This window comes from Halyomorpha halys, unplaced genomic scaffold (genome assembly GCF_000696795.3).
Source record: "Halyomorpha halys isolate HHAL.00 unplaced genomic scaffold, Hhal_1.1 Scaffold811.1, whole genome shotgun sequence".
NCBI lineage: Eukaryota > Metazoa > Arthropoda > Insecta > Hemiptera > Pentatomidae > Halyomorpha > Halyomorpha halys.
The window spans coordinates 394,292-416,443 of NW_027116337.1; the positions used below are offsets into that span (position 1 = coordinate 394,292).

Below are 22,152 nucleotides of genomic sequence, written 5' to 3' on the forward strand. Positions count from 1 at the left end.
TTGACCTAAATTTAATGTTACCTTATGTTCACAGTCTTGAAGTGATTGTTTTCAAAAATGGAACTAACAATTTTCTTCATAAGTCTGGACAATACTGCTATCCTGGCTGAATAGGGAGTAAAAATGGCTTAGAACCTCTTTTAAATGAAATACTCCACTTACCGATTGTTTTCATAAGGCTTTGAACGTCATCGCTAGGTCTTTTTTTTGTGTGTGTGTCTTAACTCCCTTGACTGATTAATTCTGATGTGCATAGGATTGATAAGATTGTGTTTTCATTCTGTGGAAGCACTATGAAATAAAAATTAACCCCACAGGCCAGGATCGAACGGCGAAACTGCAGGTTCAAGGTTGCGCCCTAATGCCTAATGCAACAAACTTGCCTATAATGGCCTCCGACATCACCAGACAATTGCCTTCAATGCACCCTCCTGGTGCGGTGGTGGTTGTGCAAAAACGCTCAATTTGGGGCAAAAACCCTCCAAGGGTGAATATCTTATTAAAAACGAGGCAAGATGACGGAGGGACTTACGATACCCCCTAATTAAGAATAAGTCCTAAGGCTGTTTATTGGTTTAATAAGCGTCCTCTTGTGTTCCAGGATGGCCTTCTTTCCTGCATCTTTACTAATGAAATGTTGCAGATTTAGGGCTGACAGGGAAAATACTTTCTTAATTGCCGCCTCCTCGTAAAGAAGGCTCTGGGCCGTCCCCTTTCGGATTATTCAGCTGTATCAATTTCCTTTTTAATTCTCCTCTTTTACCACGGATATTAGAGAGTATTCTATATTTATAGAAAAAACAAGAACATTTTAATTGAAATTCATTTTATGGCAATAATCCGAGCTTAATGAAAGAAAAGTTTAGACCGGTTTTCAGTCAATTTTAATGAATGTAAAGTAATTTGACTGTAACCAGATCCTGATAGCCTTATTGAAAAATCCCCCTCCCCCCAAAAAAATTAAGTAAATAAGTAAAAAGTAAGCTGACTATAAAGCCCCAGTGACCTGTTTCAGAATCTGAAGCCTTTTATGAAAAGTTAGAGACTGAGCTTTATGATGAAAGTTAATGGCATTAGCCCAAAAATATAAGTATACAAACTTGTCGGCTTGAAGATGACTGTTAGTGGAATCATAAGAGCTACAAAGTATATTCTATAACTTTATAGTCAATGAAATTGTACCAAGTATAAACTAAAATAGTTTTAGTATGATAATAATAATGAGTATAATTACAGTTCTAAGAGTATTAGTATGATTATAATCTTAAGAAGTATAATTACAAGACTAATAGCATTAGTATTTTTTATTACTAAATATTAATGTATACGATGAATTATCAAAATATAGGATTCTCATTACACTTATATTTTCGTAATGTCGTTTCGGATCTTATTTTTAAAAACAGGAATTGATTATATAATAGATAGGTATCAGGTTACAGATGAATTAAGACCAACAATAGGTAATGTCAGGTCCCATGATAATGTACTCGTAAGTGTTTAAGAAAGAAGGAAGACCTTCGAAGAAAAAAAAAAAGGTACAAAAATGGAGTGGATATTTACATAATTGCTCTTCCTTCGAAGGAAAGCTCGAAAAATATTTTTACAGGAGCTTATAAAAACTTCAGTAGAACGATAAATGAAAAAAGAGCTCTTCTTTAGAGGATTTCATCTTCAGGGTATAATAAAAAAACAAAAAGAGATAGTATTAGGAGGAGATGAAACTAATGTTAAAGTTAAAAGCAAAGGCAAATATTGTGAAAATAATAAGTATTGCAGTAAAAGATATAGAGGAAAAATAAAACAGGTAATAGCATGAAAATCACTATAAGAAACTGGTTCGGTGATAGAACTTTTACACAATTACATATAATTACAAGGAATAATGGCCAAATTTAACATTTTCATAACTAAACTTTGTTGATGAACGAAGCAGTTGTAAGATTTAAATTCATATAATCTGTTCCAAATTGATGTATAAAAAATATTTTCCAGAATAAAAAATGATTTTTGCTCAACTAGCATTACAGAAGTTACAGAAAGCACCATTTAACTGAAAATATATTTTTGAAGAAAATATTTCAAATCCCTTTCCATCCGATTATATGGTTACTATATAATATGCATTAATGTAGTCAATTTCATACTGTTAAGTTGTATACATAATACAAAAATTGAGTGTAAAGATTCCAATATACCTCATATCGAAAACATTACCAACAATAGTGATCGAAATAAAAAGAAATAGTTTTCACAACAGAGGAAACAGTTAATTAAAAATGCCTTGGCTTCCGTGGGATTTAGAAACATTATTTGCATTATTTTATGGAATTTTATTTTAATTGAATTCCCAAGTTTAAGAAATATTAATATTTCTTCTGCAAATAAACTTATATTAATCTTATTAGAAGAAGCTAATTGACCGTATGAAGCAGATTGTAGGAAGATAGGCAGGTGGTGGTCTATAATGGTACAAAATAGTAATATAAAAATTAGTATTTTTACTGTTTAATTATTTTTTTAATACTTAGTACATTTATTGGCTACCATCTGGACTATCTTCCTACAATCTACTTCATACAATTATCTTCTTCCAATAATATTTATATATTGGAAAGAAGAAAGTTGAACATATGATGTAGGTAGTAGGAAGATAGTCCGGATGGTGATCAATAAATGTAGAAAATAATAAAAAAAATTTTAGAAAAGTAAAAAAAAATAATAAAAAAATTTTTTTTTTACTGTGTTGTAACTTTATGGACCGCAACCCGGACTATCTTCCTACAAATACAAAAATCTTCTGTACGATGTAAAATGTGAACTGCATGTATAAAAAGTGTAAATTAGTTTGCAAACAAATAAATGATCAATCTATTAAACAACATTGATCGATTCAACCTCAATGTAACAATAATCTGCTAACAGAAAGAGATCATTGGTTGCATGATGGCCCAACCAAAGCAATCGACATGGTAGCTAACTCATACATCAAATCTATAGTGCAATTATAGATAGGCCTAGGAACATGTCAGTATAACCTTTATTCTCACTAATATGCATGGATGGATATGTCAAAACATGTTTGACAAAGAGATGTTACATCTCCGATATTCATTTTTCTAATATTATGCTTTGCAGACCTTTTGATGTCTAAATTAAGGAAGTGTTGATAGGTTAGTTATTTATTGCTGTGAAGTGGTCCATTAATTTAAATTAAATTAAATAGAGACACTGAAGCACTAATCTTGAAATTTTTAATAATAGTTATTGTCGGTGTGTATTTCTTTCTTGATAATTAATTAGTTGTTTCATCATCTAACCTAAAATAATTTACATTAATTTTCTTTTGATTCCCCTTTACTGCCTTCAGATTAATAATTAAAACACACTAGTGCTAAGTTCATTTTTTTTTACCTTGAAGTCCCTTTGATTACATCCAATTATTAACAACTGCTTTGATAGATTGAAGGAAGATAATTACAAAATATTATAGAGATACAATAATTTAATTGCTAAAAGTTGAAAAACATAAGGACATAATTAAAAAAAATATCAATATTTATCAACTTAAATGCTTCTGTGGCCCCCTGAATTCAACTAACCAAATCTCACAAAAATGGTTCGTGTGTGTTTGTGGTCAGCCAAGCTCAAAAACAAGAAGACGTACGAATCTAGATCTAAGGAGAGTGTGTGAAAACAATTCTTTCCATAAAATCGACTGGCCAGTAATAACAATTAATCCAATTTTCTGTAAAACTTTAGAGCCGTTTTATTTTATTTTATTTTTTTTTGTTTTTTATTTATTTTAATTAAACTCGGTAAGTCTCTGAATAATTAAATAGTCTTTAACACCAGCTAGATCTTACCCTCATTGAAATAGTCTGACAGGGCTTAAATGCTGATTTTTCATAAATTTTCCTCTGAAGTCCCTTTTAGTTTGTTTATGTGGAACAATAAATTTTCACTTAACAAGATTATTAACTTAAAAAGATTAGAGGAAAAATATATTTATTAAGGTTGAAATCCCTACCTGAAATATGAGTAGTAATATATATCCGTGGAAAGCCATCGCTTTTAGAAAAAAAATACGCTCATGCACCAGTTTGATAACTGTTGTCATGTCGATATCGTTGTTAAATAATTATTTTTTAAATTTCAATTAACCTGTATTTCAGCCTTTCAGTAGACAGGATGACTAAATCCATAAAATCATTTCCAGTATTTTCAAAATTAATTCAATAACATTTAATATTTAGTTAACTATCTATTTTTTATATTACTGTAAAACAAAAATATTAAAATTTTTGAACCAGAAATTTTATTAAAAGTGCTTTTCTGAATCCTCTTGAAATTGGAGTTAGCCAATCTGTCAATTGAAAGGCTCATATTGTAAATTAATGCCCGAAAGTATTGCCACATTGAATAATTTAGAAATATCTACCATGAAACGAACGAAGATTAATTTAAACTCAAATTTAATAATTTGAGTAATTTAATAATAATTAATAATTTAATAATTAGGGCATCAAGTGAAAGTAATGAGGCGCACCGCACCAGATTTTTCTCTTAATTGTAAAAGGTCATTTACAACCTGAATATCAGCGATTATCTAAGTAAGTTGCATAGTTGAGTAAACATGATGTTTATTAAAATTTTTCTACATTTTTCCTGAATATAAAATACATTCAGAGGTTAATCACACTCAGACATAAAGGAACGTACACTAGCTCATACATTTACATAGACATAACTCGTTTAGGAGCAGTAACTGTTATACTAATCGCCAACTATACGAGTCGCCACATCCGCCCAAACACCTGCATCACTAATTACTGCCATCCTTAATTGGAAAGCCAAGGTCGAGGATTGAAGGAGGCGGCACGCAACCTATACATATATTATATCCCACCGGGTTTCTTCTCTTAGGAATTTATGGCGTGACGAATCAGTCCTGCGGAAGAAATTCTACTCGTAAAGCTGAGTGAATGCTTTGTAATGATCGTAAAGTTGGCTTTGGTACATGGCACATGACAGGGGGATGGGAAACGATCAAATAATTTTACAGCCCTTCGAACCGTAGTCAATATGCTGGGTAACTGTTCAGGCTATAACCTCTTCGAGCTAATCATGAAATGACAATAATGGTGAAGAATACTTCACATAAAACAAAAATTGAATTTTTAATAAGAATTAAAAAAAAGGAGACAAAATTTCGTCTTCATAATAATCATACTTGTCATCATATTTTGAGTTAAAATTTAAACTATCCAGGTTTCAGAACAGATATTTCTAAACGAACCTTCCAGTTGACAGGTTAACTCAATTTAATTTAAGGAGTTTGACATTACTTTTTTGTTCCAAAATTTAAAATAGGATTTTGTAGCTCATAGCTACCAATACTTATTTGTAATAAAAATATATTAGTGATATGTTTAATTATTTCAAATAAACAGATTTAAAGGTATTTTTTTTTAATTTATCATTTTAGCCCTGTTTCAATAAAGCTAAGACCTGGTTGATATTAAGACCACTTAGTCGTACATAAATTTACCAATTTTAATCGAGGTAATATTTCTATTGGTAAATGGAAGTAGAAATTATTGAGCAAATTAGATATTTTGTTTGTTTCAGTTCGATTGGTTTATACGAGACTACCTTAAATTTTGATTAGAGGCTTGTATTATACATATGTCAAGTAAATAACTAAGTTTATCTGAAATAAAAAAACAAAAGAAAAGAAACCTTTACAGAAAACGTCTTATATCTGACACTGGGTTTAGAGGTGTTTTATATTTTGTTGTAGAAAACCTAATTATCTTGCAAATGAGAAGGATGTTATGTAAGATAGTCAGATTTAAATAACTAAACTTTTTTTAGGGATACTTTTTTTTATTTAGAACAGATATTTTTATAGAAATTGTAAAAGCTCTTTATTATACGGTTACTGCTTCGTTTCTACGGATTGTAGTTAGATGCTTGAAATCTCAGTTTTTAGAGTTTTTACTATCATAAAAACTGTAGTAGCGAATGATTGGATACGAATGATTTTTTATTAAAAATTTACTTATTTTTATTATTGCAATTTTTATTGAACGATGTTTTTCAAAATACACTTTACATCATATCTCTCAATTTCTGGGCTATTTGGATAAATTTTAAGCAATAACTTAGCAAAATATCGCAAAAAAAAAAATACATTTTATATAAAATAATTATAAAAAATATATCTAAATAGTTCCAATTCTTTATTAATTATTTTAAATGTACTACGTTTCTTTAATTCCCATCCTTACTATCCATTATTAAACCTCAACAACACATCCTATCTAATTTCGAAACACCATAAAAAATGTAGGAGTCACCTTTGATCAGCACTTAACATGGAATAGCTACATTTCCCAAATAACGACCTTAATTACTCGAAAAACCATCTTAATCATCAAGCAGATCTCGCGATTTATTTCCTAGAAGTACCGGTCACCTTCTTGTATCTTCCCCTGTTCTCCCACATTTCGGCTACGGATGCCTAGTGTATGGAGGACTATCCACTAAACAGGAAAATATACTAAAAATACTAATGAACTGTTTTATAAGTACTTCCTAGGCATAATTATATTCCAATCCCCAATAACCAAAAACTTTCCTATATTATTGAACTCCTCACTCTACGTTCATCCATCAACACAAGATCCTAACCTACCGATCTTTATGTCTTTATATCCAATATATGTCCATTTTGGCCAACTTGGCCATCATCGAGGACAATCTTAAATATAATTTCACAGCACAACATTAAGTATTAATAATATATATATATATATATGCTATTTTGCCGAAGTCTGATGTAATGCATTGAAATTAAGCTTTATTTGATAGTTTTTCATTTAAATATAAATTATTTTAATTTCAATTATGTTACAATACTATCTCTAATTTATTACCAAGAATTACTAGTAACGAATATTATGACAGAAATTATTTTTAATTTACGATTTATTTATTATTTTCATTATTTTTTTTTTTAACGAGTTATCTTAACAATTGATAAAATCTCATTTATGTCTTATAAGTTCTGGGCTATTAAGAGTAGTTACTAGGCAAACTATCGAAAACAAAAAATACATTGATAGCAGATGATTAAAAATACTGTTTCTTTAGATCAGAACTTAGTGTTTGAGATGAAAATACGTGAAGTCAGTACGACAAAAGCTAACTTAGAAACCGGTAATGCAAGGTTGGACAAGAGAACCAATACCCACTACTGACAAGAACCACATATAAATTAATGACTGCTCCTTTTCCATTATTTAAGGCACTTTCAGGTCGCTAAGGAATATTTCACAAAGAGGTCCTGAGTCGGTGATATATTTTTCAAAAAGGCAACCGCCGGTAAAAGGAAAGCCGAAGAAAAGGGAAAGCTGGTGGGAAATAAAAAGAAAATATAAGGGCTAGGGTGTGATGTATTTTCCATCCAACCGCTGTGAGGCCCTTAAGCCCACGACGGTCCTTCAAGACTTAAGGGAGCTCCTTCATTAATTATTTTGTCCGGGCTGCCTCTCTGAATCATTGCAGATTTTTCTTTTTTTCTGTATTTCTTACAGCTGTTTACCCCTTTCCTTCTTTTCCATTTTACAGTTCCTGATCCCTTTCTTCAAACCTAAGTACAACATTAACAACTCAGTATCTGATTTCTGATTCTGAATTCGTACTGAACGTGCAGCTTTTAGACTTAAAAATTCTATTTGAGGAAGCAATGTTCCAAAATACACTTTAGTGAAAATTTAATTATTTATATTTTAAAATTTATAAATACTTCTGCAGTGGAGATTCATTCTTTGGAATTCACCTATACAAAAGATGTAACATCAGAAACTTTTATGATGAAACCTTTACTAATGTCCATTGTGTTCCTCTGTAAATATTCTTCTTCTAAACATTACATTCATACAACACTATCAAAAATACTAATATCTGCTTATTGAGAGAAGACTTAGAGCAAGAATGTGCCAAGTCATAATTTTAAAACTACTAAAATGTGAGCAAAATGCTTCCTTGTTTCTTAACACAGCTGTTTACTGTTTACGTTTGCATAAAAAAAAAAAAAATTCAACATGTTATCTATATTACTTTTAAAATGAACTATATTTTTTTTAAATTTATTTATTGATATTTACAAGTGTATAAAAAATACAACAAGTAAATTTGATCGTAATGACATAATGATATGATACAGGATGTAGAGAAACTACCCAGTAGTAGAACTCTAAAAACAGTTTACAATATAAGGTCACGAGGCCATCTTCTTTTCAGGCGCCTCGGAGGATTGCCAGGAATGGAAGAGGAAGCAAGGTTAGAAACTAGTGGGTTTGGGTGGTTAGGGAGTTTATTATGGAAGGAATAATATCGGGTTCGGGCTAGAAATGAACTATATAAAACATAAATAAGAACTAAAGAATTTTTTGAAAATCCTTTATTTTTTGCTTATATTACTATATTCTACTATACTAATATTAAATAAAGCACAGAATTTCATTCCTAATGTTTGAAAATATATGTATATTCTAAAATCTTAGATTCTTCAGAATTTGCCACACAAATGTTTGAAAATAATACACACTTTTATAATTCTTCATTAATGAATTCTTCATCCATTAGTCTCATAAAAAAAAAAAAATGTTTACATTGAATAATTACAGCCAACTCATTGGACCTCTGTATCATTTCTGTAATTTATCCGAAAGGGGATTGTTTCCAGGGTAATTAATTTTATTTTCGTTTCGTTTCATGCCTCGTACATTACTGTCACGTGGAAATTTTAAAAGAGTTTTGAATAATATTGTTTTTAAGCCTACCTGACATTAATTACAAGTATTTTTGTCCTCTGGTACAAAAGAATGAGGTCATCTGTGTCACATAAATTACAAATTTATTTTATGTTACGACCTTTATTATCATTTTATTTATTATGTTTTAAGTTTGAGAAGAACTACGTTATTCCTGAATACGTACTGAATATACCAACAAATATATACATTTAAGATCTTGATAGTTCAAAATGCTACTTAAATGTATCACTTATGGCGACTGTTTGAACTTATCGATCAGTAGTATCCTACTAAATGTACTTCTGTATCAAAACCTAAAGGACCGGTAAACTGTTTTTGCAATAAATCATTAATAATTAAAATTAATTCCATTGTTAACAGCAACTATGTTTTACAAAAATATAATTCCAGTTAAGGTTTTGAGCCCATGCTATATTTCTTTTATAATTAACACTATAAGTATAATAATTTGAACGGAGCTTACATTTAGCAATCCTTTTGTTATTTTCAAATAATAACAGCTAATAAATAAATTGGAAGATATTGATAATGAACGAAACAACACATAATTTAGAATGGATTTAATATTCTCAATCTAATACTATAACCCACACCTATATACATAAAACATATAGAAGAACAACTCTTACCAAACAAACACTGATTGTTTATTCTTAGAACAATATAAGTATTTAGGTAGCATGTTCTCTTTCCAAATACATTATGTCATTTTAAAACAAAATCTTATATCTTTATTTGAATTATAGCTTTAAATGACAGAATCAATAAATAATAGTACTCACAAATGTTTGGTGTTAAATTAATTATACCCATAAGGCCACAAACCTGGAAAAAAAAGATAAGTGAAATTACTAATTATAAAAATTAATAAATTCGAAAATAGTAATTAGTTTTTTTTAAAAATCAAATAAAATATTTATCTATTCATAAATAATAGAATCTTCCTAAACGTCAAAGTTTTTTTCAATATAGTTGTTTGCTTTTTAAATAAATTTGTTCGCTATCCCTTCTCATGTCATAATTACTAATTTTTTATACGTCATATAAACAACTACAGTAATAAATTTTAATATGTCTTTATTGTATTCTTTTTGGAATATAGTTTACACCATTAAACTAATATCTGGGAAAAGTTGTGACTGGGTCTACTTATGATGTAAATACATTTATTTAAACAAATATAACGCGTATGGGCTTCAAAAATATTTATATTTAAATAAGACTTCCTTCCATATAACATGTTTGGTAAAATAAGAAACAACAAGTAATAATTAGGTTTACTGTTTTTCTAAACTTTTTTTTTCTTATTATTTTAGAGAATTCCTAATTGGGCTAGTGAAGAAATATTTTGTAATTTTTCAAAATATTTTTATTTCAAATCAAAAAGTACGAGTATATCAACGCTAAAGGTATCGATACTACCTATAGGTAAAACAAAATTGGACAAAAAACTTACTGTCAGCACACAGACGATTTTAATGAAAATATCGCTGTTTTGAACACATAAAAGTCTCGTTGAGAGAAGATTTAGACAAAATTTTATGAATACAACTCAAAATAAAAAGCTTAAACATCAATCGAACTAGATCATAATCAGCATTCCGAAAATTCATTAAGACCGAATTTAACTTACTTCTGAAAATCGGTAAGACCGAATCCTGTAGACACTACACACACTAAGGAAGTTACCATAAGCCCATTGCAGCAAAAGCTGTAAAGATTTACTATTTCTAGAAGGACACTAATGAGGGAAGGGCTGCCCGACCACCTGGGCACTCTCTGGGGGACCCTTGGCTCTCTTGGTCTTACATGGGTATACCATTGCAGTATATAACATACCAAGGCAAAATCTATAATAGGGATTTTCAGTTATGTTTTAGTATGGGGCTAAATACTACAACCCGAAGGTAGGCTTTTTGAGTGTAGTATTTTATGGAGTACCTAACTATTTGTATACTAGCGGTTCTAAGAATTATGAAGACAAAACAGTGTTCTAAAATTATGAAGAGAGTAATTTCTGTAGAAACAAGAATTTTTTCTGGAGGAGTTAAAACACTTGAGAAGGAATGATTCATATAAAAGCAGCGGATTCGAAAAAAAAAAAATTAAGTTAGTAAGCTTATCCATGAATAACTTATAGAGCGACACAATTGTCTCTTTCAATTTAATATAAATGATATAAAAAAGTTATTTTATATAAAATACTTTCTTTTTTAGTATTTTGATTAAATCGTAGACCTTAACAAAAAAAAATGGATAACCAGGAGATCATTCGCTCCTTCAACTTTTTGTTTTTTGAATTCTATCAACATAAAAAAAAAAAAAAAGCAATCGGGCGGTGTTAAAATGTAATGAGTTATGACATGATTGCAGCTTAGAACAGGTCACGGATGGATAGAACTCAACTGAGGTTCAGTAATAAATAAGAAGCGAGAAAAAGAGACTTTTGGAGGTATGTTTGCCCGGTCATAAGTAATGCTTTATAAACTTAGCTTTTGACAATCTTTTCACGGCATTATTCTTTATGGTAACTCAGCCTTGTAAGGAGCTAAAACATACTATTACAAAACTTCAAGGAAAAGATACGTTAGGTTACAGCATTAATTCGCAACTAGTGGTCCGCGAAATCTTGAGCACGTACCACTATTTGCCCTGCTACTCATATTGTATGAGGGATTATTGTTATAACTGTTTAGTTATATTATAGTTTAGTTGTCCTATTGGGTTAGTGTTAGTTGAAATATTTGAGCAGATGAGTGCACTGAAGGACCCTCTTTATCGGAGTGAGAATAATCTGCGCTAGGTTCAATTTCTGGCTTAGTGGTCCCCAGACTTCTAACAGTGGGGAGCCACTCGGCTACCGTGAGCCGCAATAGTTCCTTTGTTCGGGACAGTCCCAAAGAACAGCAAGAACTGCACAGTGTACTAATGGATATAATTAAATTAAAAATATTTATGTTTTAAGAAATGAGAAAATCCTTGAATTATGTGATAACCTCCCCCAATATAATAAAACAACAATTAAACGTCTACTCATAAAAATCATATTTTCATTAAACAGCCACGATTTTTTTTTCTTTTTTTTATGAAGTTATACTTAAACGCCGGTCAGGGCAGTATTTAGAATTAAATATATTAAAATACAAAATGAAATGAATTTTTTGTATATTAGATTTTTAGAGGTAAAATAAAATATAAAATTGTTTGTAACTGTAGTGTGATTGACAAATTGTTAACATAAAAACAAGTTAATAAAATACAACCATTTGAGAAAAATATATATTTTAAATACTTCTAATATTTAGTAAACATATTTAAAATACATTTTCTGTGATATCATAATTAAAAAGATAAAATACTTATCTTTTATACGATATTTTATGTATAATAAAATATTAATTAAAACGCTTTTTATTTAAATGTGATTGATTATACTTATTATAGAGTAATGAGATTAGTAATCTGTAATTAGGCATTTTATAGAAGATGCTAACAAAGTAAATGATCCGTAGAATTATTCTATAGATTCGGATGGTTCAAAGCCTGAACAGAGGGAACAAGTTGAGTTATTTATGATTTATGAAGACGAGGAGGGGGAGAGAGAACTCCATTACCCAAGGAGGTATCAAGGAGACCTGATTGGTTTTAACTTTTTATTACCTTGGAAAGATTTTCTGTTTGAGAGGAACACTCGAAAGGGAATGAATGGAAATGAGCGGATTGACAAGGAACAGAAAATCCATACTCCTCACTAAAGTAACACAGAACTTTGGAGGGTTTTATAATGAACTCGGAACCCTTTCTTCTCTGTCGATCAAGAAAGACCGCCCTCGCTGAGTGATTTCCAAAGGCTTCAACAGGATTCGATGTTTCCGGTAGTCTTTTGTAAGGGTTCGGAAGATATTGCTCCATCTTTAATTGATCAATAAATGTTTTATGAGGGAGAAGAATGGAGAATAACTATCTCGACGACAATCGCAGGAGTACAATTAAACTTTCTATTGTCAATATAAGGATTCCTTCATTATTTGTACAGGCTTCAGTTAGTTTAGGAGAATGAAAGACTGGCTAAAGTTAATTGGAATGGCATTTATAAAATATTAATGGAAATTTATTCTCTTTTTTTACCAGTCATCAATATAAACATAACTGAATTTGTTTATATTCATGCAAATTTTCATAAGAAGCATACAAAAAAAATTACTTCGCTGTTGGAAAAAAATAAAATAAAAAGAAGAAATTCGCTCGTATAATATTGACACAGTATATTTTAATTAAAATAATTAAAATGTGGTTACGGGCTTTCTACATAATGCTGAACTGGGTGTGCTGCTAGTGTATATATTCATATATGACCCATAATTTTAGGGAAAGTGATGTCTTTGTTTCATTTATTTTGTCAGTAGAGCTTGATTTGAATAACAAAAAAGAAAAAGTTTAAAATTAAGAATTCGATTACTCAAAACGATCCATCAATTTTTACATGCTTACGGTTACATACACTCACACAGATGTATGCTGTTCTGTACTGCTCGCATCATTTATAAAGATAATTAAATACAATTATAATACAAACAGAAATATTATTAATGCCCTAAAATACAATGTAACCTATAAAATTGAGCATTTCATATATTCATAATAATTTTAAATATGTTCCTAATTGGGAGTGATGGGTCTTCTTGAATACAGGGAAGCCTACTAATTTTCATAAAAACGATTTACACCATAGGGTCTATTTGGTTAAGGAGGAAAGAAGTTCTATCAAGATAATATTAGGGCACGATACAAGAGATCACGTTCATTAATTCTCATTAATAATTTGTTTTCAAAAATTATCCTGGCGTCACTTAAACAAATATGCATGGAACACCAAAAAATGATAACCATAATATGATAAAATGTTCAGTCTCAATTTTTGTTGACATATTTTTATTTTATTTTTTGATTTCAAGCGTAAAATGTTTGTCCAGTGCATGTTGGCTTTTAAACGTATGAAGTTGTCATGACAATGTTTAGGAGACGACACCTACGCAGTTTTTCATAGTTACTGCTTAGTTCCTATAGGTCCTAACTTTTTTTTTTATAGCGTTTACGTTAACTAGCTCAAGTCAATACCCTTTATTAACCGTTATATATACCGTTTATTAGCTGTCCACATTAACACAATAAAGAACACATTAAAAAGCGGAAGAGTTAAAGTACTTTTCAAAATATTAAATTAACACTACGACCATCTCCAGAAAAGAAATTCAGTAGTGAGTCAAAATAAATAATAACCAGTGTTTAAGATTCGAGCATTGTTTTTTTGAGAGAACTCGTGAAAGGAAACCTAATTGTATACAAAGACGGTGGCAACAAGCCGCAGTCGTCAATAAATTAAAAGTAATTAAAATTTCACTGGAGTTAATAAATGAATGGACCTAAAGTTGACCAGTGAACCACCCCAGGTAATAAATCACCGGCGGATAAAAGTACTTCCCCTAGTCCCGGATAATCCAATATAGTTGTTAGCTGCTAATGAGACCGGGGCCACGCCGAGAGGAGCAATTATTCATAAAAAAGATTCCCAAGGGCCCGAGGAGCTGGGGCAGGGAGGCACGGTAAATGTTTAAGTAGTTGCGAGTAAATCAGGTAATTAGCGAGTACCCGGTCTGAATCATGGAAAGGTGCGGTTAAATAAAAATAACTATCCGCCCCCCCCCTCTCATTCTCTTCATAGTTTATCTGATATTTATCAGGCAACGGTTTGCCCGGTCCTTTATCGGTCCCTATTAGTGGCCCCTATCCTTCTATTCAATTCTTCCCCTTCGGTGTTAACTGTTATCTCCAGTATCCCCTTACTATTCCAACATTATTACTTCTCTCCTCATTAACACTTAGTTCTTAAGATATGAAATAAATCAATGAATACAATAATTTTGATACATTCTTGGATTTTAGCAAATATTCAATAAAAAAAAAAAAATGTTAGTCATCAAAAAGTACAATAAAATGAGTTGAGACTGTACCATCTTGGATGAGAATAGTTACCGTTTATTGCACATTTTCTGTACGGTCATTGGGGTGCACCGAACATTTAGAACACAGGAGGGATTTATTTGTGTCTAAACTAAAAAAAAAAAGTTGAGCCAAAACTTTCCAATAAACCCAACCTAAATAAAAACCTGAAATGTGAATGAAAAAAAATTAAATCTTTCTCCACTAAATTCATTCGAAGAATACTCCATTGGTTAATGAACCAATGGAATAGGACAAGAAAATCTGTTTATATATCTAAATAAATGTCATATATATTTTGATTTATTGTCCGAGACTGTTGGTATTTATTAATTGTAATATAATAAAAGTAATAATAATATAAAAAAAGTGTCAATACTTTTTATTAATTTATTTTGATAAATTAACCTTAATTTTGATTTCACAGTTACTCATTAATCATTAAAAATGTTGTAGCCTAATCTTTCCATTTATTTGTGTTTTATAGGTTTATTTGAATATATTGTATTAGACAAAGGCATAAAAGCTTATATATATTATGGTTAACGTGAGCCTGTATAATTAAAATTATGGAGTTCTAATTTGTTGTATATAATGTTTTAACAATGTTCAAAATAAGATTATAATTAAGGTAGTTAATTAATAGATTTTCTTGACAAAGGCCAGGTAAACTGAAACTATTGATATTTAAAATGAATTAATAAAGAATGTTGAGACTAAATGGATATATTTTATTATAATAGACAAATATATAAATATTTTAAATTATATTAGTATTTTAACAATGTATTATTTAAGTGCCAATTATTATATTAAGACTAATATAATATTTGGTTTAATATAATAAATGTTCTATTTCTATTTTAGGTAAATCGAATTCTTTTCTGCATATTAAAATAAATACCACCATAAAATTAAATCACTATCTATGACTAACCTTCCTAGTGATCATCCAATATGTATCCAGTATCCATTAGTTAGTTGATTTTTGAATGGGTCTAACATGATATACTCATCAATGACTGAAACTACTATTCATAACAATTTGTAAATTCCGACAGGTTCAATATTTATTTGAACAACGATCTTAACCTCGATTTTTTATTGCTATTATCCAGAATATTAAAAATTTCTTCACAAACCATAGTCGCGTAATAGGGTTCAACGCAGAGCATTTACTTATTTTATCTTTGTTACAGTATAGATTAATCATACAGAAAATTGTTTATTCTCTAACAAAATACAATATTAAATAAAATAAAAGCTAGAGAAGAGATGGAAATAAACAGATGAGCTAACTAGAGCGACGGAGAATGCTGGAGCCTGTTAGGACCGAAATTGATATAATACCTCCCAGGAGGAGCAACTTCCAGCCCTCAGCAAGGCCATAATACATAGGAGTATAATTAATTGCATAGGATTTTGTGTGAGGATTGTTAGAACTTATCTAAGTAATATCTGGAATAAGTTTGCTATTTTGTTACAAAAGAAAAAGTAAAATATTAACTTATTAATACTGTTATTTCATATAAAATATTAGTTAATTTTTAACGAATTGAATACAACTGGTTTTATATTTATGTTAATGAAAATTTTAATTTTTTTTTTTTTTAAATCATTTATTTACAACTGTATAATATATATACAAGTAAATTTGCTGTAGGTGAGATAGTGACAGGATACAAACATGTGGAGAATCTACCCATTGATAGAACTCCAATAACATTCCTAGAGGAGAAGATCCCGAGGGCATCTTCTTTTCAGACGCCTAGGATGATTATTAGGTACTGAAGGTTATGTGGGATTGGAGGGTTTGGAGGGTTTGGGATACAGTGTAAGAATAATTATTCACTGACAATAGACATGCTTCATCGGCATACGTGGTGAGGATAGTGTTAGGATGGGTTGGGATGTCAGCTGTGAAAACTGTATAAAGGATAGGACCAAGGATACAACCCTGAGGTACACCAGCAGACTGACGGAATCCCTATTCCGTCTATGACATCCTTATGAATAAGCGCTGTTGTGATTTATTTGATATAACCTTTTATTTTAAATTTTTTTTATGTCCATGGCCTCCATGCAAACAAATATATGTATTTTCTCACAATACACGATATTTATACCAAAGTCTCAAATTAAATTAAATACATTTACATATTCATATCTATATATGTAAATCAAATAATTAGACATTCAGCACCATTTAAAAATATTAATAAAACTTTTGATTCAATTAATTAATTCAAAGTATTTTGAACATTTTTTAAAAAAATAAATTAAATCTCTAAAGAAAATATCCAATAAATTATATAAATAACTATAAATATTAATTATATCTCCTATAGGTAAACTAAAAACTGATCAATTCTTTTAAGAGGTGAGGATAAATTTAAAATAAAGTATTTATTATCTAAAGCCAACCAAATCCATTTAAAAATGTTTAATTTATTAATTTAATTAACAGTACAAGATAAAGTAATTTTGTTTTCCAAAAACAAAATTTTGTGTTGCTAGTCTTTTTATTTAATCGCACGGTGTTCTATAATTTTTATATCATTAATTAATGTATAATTAAAGATTGTGAACGACTTTATAACCAAGTGCAATGGGTGTTTATTTATTTATCATAGGAACCTTAAACATTTATTTAAATCCTATATTTTATTTAATTTAACAATTTGAGAGCTATTTAGTTTTTCAATAGGTATTTAATAAAATATATCTCATTTGTTTAAGGTCATCTACTGAAATGTTACTATTATTAATAATAGCAATAAATAAATAAAATAAAGTAGTTTATTAATTTATTTTGAGAAGTCTATATCTCAGGAACTATGTGGCGTGTTGTTGTCTATTAGCACTCAAATTAAAGTTAGTTTAATGTAATATAAAGTAGTTAATGACCTTTACCTTCGTAGGAATAGTAGTATTCATGATATTTGCTAAAATAAATTGATATATAGTTGTTTGGACAATAAGTTTGATTTATGAAAAACTTATTTCAGAAACCATAGGACGTACAGATGTCTCCCAGCAATCAAATTAAATCTAGTTAAATTTACTATAAAATAGTTTATAACGTTTATCTTTGTATGAGTAGTAGTTTTTATGATGTTTGACAAAATAAATTCACAAAATGTTAATTTCTAGTTGTTCATATAAAATGTTTGATTTTTGAAAATATATATCTCTAGATCCATAACACGCACATATGTCTGCTAACACTCAAAGTAAAGGAAATTTAACTTACTATAAAGTAGTTTATTACACTTATCTTCGTAGGGATTTTAGTTTTTATGAATATAAATTTAGCAAATGAACATTTGTCCGAAAAACTATAAATAAATGTATTTTAGTAAATATCATGAAAACTACTACTCCTACAAAGAAAAATGTCATAAGATAATTTATAGCCTATTAAACTAGCTTTAATAGCTAGGGAAAAAGCGTGTCAGCTAATCTGTTATTCTCAGGTTACCTAAAATTATTGTTTTGACATTCTAAAATAAAAATTCTAAACCATACGCAATCATTCAATTTTAACATATTCAAATAATTATTCCTTTGCTACTTCCCATCGTCTTCAACTGTGTCCCAAAAATATTTTGGTAACTCACCATCTTTTGGTCATTTGTTTGCACTCATGATAATCACATCTTAGTCCTGTCCAGCTTTATATATTTATTTTTTTTTATCAATCCAAAGTTTAAATGTTAGCTAAGAGGTTTTAACAGGTAAATACAGTATACAGTGCCTCAGAATGCACTTTTAAGATAAATTAATAGACCTAATTTTCAAACATTTTCCGAGGAGAACCCCCGCCCTCTTGGTCCAAGTAGAGAGTGAGGGTAGTCCCCCTCGTAGTAATTTTTTGTCCTTCAATAATTAGTCTTCATACTTCTACGAGTTGGAAACACTGGTGTGAATAAATGGTAGGGTCTTATGTCAATTGAATTTGGTCTTATCCAGGTTAATAGTTAAAGCAGCGATGTTCAAATTATATTTGTATTGTTGTAAAGAAAACATTTTTCTGAACCGTTTTATGACTGAGTATTCTTAACATCTTAAACACCTATTACGCTCCAATTTATTAGTTTAGTAGGTAGCCTTTATTTAAAAAGAATCAGTAACATCCGTGATCTCTTTCCTCATAGACCTGAGAGTAGTGCGGTTCCTCGACCAGAACCAAAACCTGAAGGCAGGAGTGTGAGGCAGAGCGGGAGGGATGTGGTTTATCGGCTGGTCGCTCACCTGCCTCACTTCGGACCAGTGAATTACTCATTAATTACACGACAGATTTTACGCTTGTTGGCCAAGGGTTCGTGGAGGGCTTTAAGCGTAAAAAACAACCTTAGCGTAAATGGTTTAATGGAAAGTACTTCAGATTCGATCCTTATTTAATAGCCCTTATTTAGAGAGGTGAGAAATTGTTCAAATAATTTGTTTTGTATCACCTAACTTTTTTTATTCCATTTCAAGTCCTATTTTTTTGCAAGGAGAGTTACTATGCCCTACAATTTTCTAGCTTTGATGTTATAAATAGCGATTTTCAACACAAAATGGATAAATAGATTCACATTAAACGACTACATTAATTATAATTCAAAACATTACGACTTATCACCAAAGCACCACTATACGTTAATCAAAAATCTTTATCAAACATTTCAAATTTTCACAGTTGTGGGCTTAAAGTAGCCTGGATTTTTCTAATTGAACTAGTACATGAGGGCTTAAAATCCGAATTTTCTAAAAATGTATTCTGGCAACCGAGCTAAGACTACTGGTTTAAAAGCAAAACCTTAACATCATAGTACAAGAGCCGGGAAGAAAAAAAGGCAGTTATCTCACCCCAATTTTTGATTACCTAAAAGAAAACTATGTATAATTACTAGTCAAAACTGATAAGTCTGCCAAGTATAGTTAGGGGGAATAAAAAATAGCGGCTGTTTCAAAACGGCAAATGAAAATTTGTCCGAACAACTATAAATCAATTTATTTTAGCAAGTTTTATGAAAACTACTACTCCTACGAAAATAAACATTATATACTACTTTATAGCTCAATAAACTAGCATTAATTTGAGTGCTAAAAGACATCTGTACGTCACACAGTTCCTGAGATATAGATTTCTCAAAATAAATTAACTAACTACTGATATTTCAGTACGTTCTATGCAAAATTTTTATGAAATGCTTCTTTTTAAAAAGCTATATATCGAGAACAATTGAACGTAAATAGCTCTATTAGGGCTTACATTTTAGCAAATTTACTCAACTTTAAATGATGCTCTCTAAGATTTTCTATTGTTGTTGATAGTTGTAAAGACATAGAGCTCCAAATAAAAAAACTGTTTTTTTTTCTCCTCTTGGGCTCTTGTACTGTAAGCATGTTTTTTAAGTCTATTACTTCATATTCTGCATAAGAATAAAAAAAAAAACGTAAAACACCAAAAAAAAAAGATCAAACCACTACTAGTAATACCTATAACGACAACATTAGGAGGGGATTAGAGAGTCATCAAAACATTAAGCAATAAGATAATTTAATAAAAATAATTAACTATGTGGTTCTATTAAGAATAAATAAGAAATTATATTTAAACAGTTATACTTAATCTAATAAAACTATTATCAGTAATTAGTACTACGTAGCCTTTAAAACATTAATTAAATCCGTACATTACTAAGGCAGCTTATTAGCTCTTTTGAATATAATAAATAATTAAGTTTAATAGCGAGGCTAAAGCGCTAGTAATTAGAATATTGAAATGCCTGGAAAGAGAAACTGTTGATGAAGTTAAAATTTAAAGCAAACATCCTAACAGGTCTTATTAGAGGCTGCAAAGAGGTAGTGAGTCTTCGTCACTTTGAACTAAGTAAATATCATCGCAGAATATAAAGTAAGTAATGGCTGTAATAAGGCTAAAAACTTCCAAGTAGCTGATTACAGGCTAGCTTTTCAAATGTACTTCTATGAAGTAACTTATATCTGTAAAGGGAATGGTACATAACTTCTATGCGGAGCCATGTTTCTCGCCCTTTCCTCAATTAAGCTAAACTAACGATCTCAACGTGTGGGACCAGAAATTTGGAGTGAGGAGTCACGAAAAATATTTTATTTTCTCGAAATTTTATAATTGTACTGTAGTTGTAAAAAAATATAGAAAAATCGATATCTGTGCAACCATTTCATCCAATAGTCCTAACAGCTGAGAAAAAAATAAAATAAAACTGGCTGAAACTTCTTTATTTTATATATCAAGTAAAAAAAAAAAATTACATCAACATATATCTTTTACCAAAGTAGTTCAATTAAATCTAAAAATAGGGGTCCCGAAAAGACACGAAATTATGGTTTATCTCGTCTTCAGATTATCCACTAACAAATTCATTGACACGTTAGAAAGAGGTGAACTCCTTTATATCCATATTTTTGGAATACAAAATAGTTCTCAATACCAGTTACGCGGCTGAGAGAATTAAAATTATTGTATCATTGATTATTTTTTAAACATTAAATGATAAGAAATGAATCATAATCGTTTAAAATTAAAAAAAAAAAAAAATGAAAAATCTGTACCCAGGATCAGGGGCTCAGAACTATATAAGGAAATACTAATTCTTGATGAATGGTTTTGCAAGTTGATTTGTTGCTTATTATGCTCAACCGTCAGGTTTTCCCAAGTACTACCTACTTAGTAAAACACTTACTTACTTAGTACCTACTTTGCTAATGCAACAAAATATGTTCATATATTTATGCTCACTGTAAAACTACATACCATTAAAGCAAAACAAATCATAAAACCGCAGCTTGTTTTTCTGTTTCTAACTTAGAGAGAATTCAGAAACCAATAACATTAATAGCACACTTTTGAAAAAATAAACCTTCTAAAAATGTGGATTACTGCAAATATTGCTTAATTATGTATTTTATTGTTTTTGTTTTTTATCGCGATAATCAGTTCCGTCTGGATAAGTAGTGTATATTTTTTCTATTTCGCTTTAATTATTTATTTAATTAATCTCCGAAACCTTTTCAATTGCTAAAAACCGGCGAAGTAAGCCTTAAGATTACTTAAATTAGTAAGCATTAGATGTGATATTACAAGCTCTTATGCTTGTCCAAAAAGTCATTCCCTCAATAACGAAATCATCGTCTTTCAAAAACTGTTAATTTGAATGCAAGATTGAATCTAAAATGTAAGGTGTTCCTGTTTTTTGTTTTCTTTTTGGAACTCAATTGTTTCTAAAATTGTTGAGAAAATCAGTCTATCCATTTAGTTATTAATTTGAGAAAT

The 22,152-nt window shown here is 29.8% G+C and overlaps 1 protein-coding gene across 6 annotated transcripts in view; it reads right to left on the reverse strand.

The window, feature by feature from the left end:
• The window catches only part of LOC106686356 (uncharacterized protein CG43867), a 443,901-nt gene that overhangs the window by 281,329 nt on the left and 140,420 nt on the right, over window positions 1-22,152 (reverse strand). The gene's annotated exons all lie outside the window — the stretch shown is intronic.